At 44.3% G+C, this 1,518-nt stretch overlaps 1 protein-coding gene across 1 annotated transcript in view; it reads right to left on the reverse strand.

Annotated features, from left to right (window-relative positions):
- Nucleotides 1–1,518, reverse strand: part of LOC101853899 — a 4,464-nt gene that overhangs the window by 1,978 nt on the left and 968 nt on the right. The window lies entirely within an intron of this gene.

Consider the following 1,518-nt stretch of genomic DNA (forward strand, 5'->3'; position numbering starts at 1 on the left):
GGGGGTAGAGGGAGAGGAGGGGGAAGTGATGTTCGGAACTTTGAACTTTGAACTTGAACTTAAAATCTAGAACTGGGGTCTAAGGAAGTCGGGATGCTCCATGCTTCCTCGCCCCTCTTCATGAGGGTCCATTTCAGTGTGGGCATGCTGATGAGTGATTGTCTCCATCATCAGCTTGTTGTTGTAGCGTCTGATGGGGTCAATCAGCCTGCTCTTCCTACCTTCATCGATGTTGGGATTTGGTGGGGGAGAAGTGGGTTAGGGAAGTGTGGTCAAGGTTGGGGAAGGGTGGGGTGTGTGAGTGGTTGGGGGGGGGGATAAGTCACTAAAAGTCAAACTCCGTAATTTGCTATATTTATTGTTACTTGTTTAAATCACTTATAATGACACTCAAGCTTTGGAAGTCACCAGATTTTGGCTGCCGTTTTATGTCTAATTTTATCCCTCAGGCACTTTAAGGCGAATTCCAGCTCTTTTAATCACTAACAACAACAACAACAACAACAACAACAACAACAACAACAACAACAACAACAATAACAAGAACAACAACACCACCACCACCACCAAAAACAACAACAACAGCAACAAAAATACCAAAAACAACAACAACAACAGCAACAACAACAACACCACCACCACCACCACCAAAACCACCACCACCAACAACAATAACAAGAACAACACCACCACCACCACAACCATCACCAACAACATCAACAGCAACAACAACAACAGTAACAACATAATGTTGGTGGATGCAGAAACAACTGGACGTAACTTCACGGGCAGCTCCGTTTCCTAGCGTCACGAGAATTTACCAAGGAGGGATTAACGTATTGTATAACAGCATTTGTATAGCGCAAATCCCCGCTCAACAGCAAGCTCTATGCGCTTCACAATCTATACTATTACCCCAGCAGACCTGAGAGCATTCTGAATCAATATCAACTTCCTGGGAAGCATACAGAGCAAGCAGCCATTTAGAGACGCTAAAACACTAACATGCTTACAAGATCTTTCACTGTCTTTGGCCGGGTACCCATATTCTTACCTGAGTGAAGTGGGGAAATTTCGTGAAAAGTGCCTTTCCCAAGGACACAACGTCGGGCCCGCGGCTCGAACCTCCGAACACGCAACATCAGGATTACGAGTCCGGTAGCCTAACCACTAGGCCAACAACGCCACGTATTGTATAACAGCGACCTAAAAATGTCGTGTTCTGAGAGCGCTGGCCCCTTGATATGCAGTTACGGCTGAAGTTTCCCCCAGTAGTAAATGTGAAGCGGACTGACAAAATGAGTTACTTTTCGGGCTTGAGCCCTAAGACAATAGGTACATCACGCTCATAATAGGAGGAGTTTTCACAATTTATTTTATAGGTATAACATAATGGAAGGGAGGTTATACCCCCCATTTCCACACAAATTGTAAGATCACGCAGCGGCAGATATGTACCTCCAAAAAACAAAGAAAGAAAGATATAAAAGAAGTTTTTTTTATCATCTAGCATAAGGC

This window comes from Aplysia californica, unplaced genomic scaffold, assembly GCF_000002075.1.
Source record: "Aplysia californica isolate F4 #8 unplaced genomic scaffold, AplCal3.0 scaffold01164, whole genome shotgun sequence".
Classification (NCBI taxonomy): domain Eukaryota; kingdom Metazoa; phylum Mollusca; class Gastropoda; order Aplysiida; family Aplysiidae; genus Aplysia; species Aplysia californica.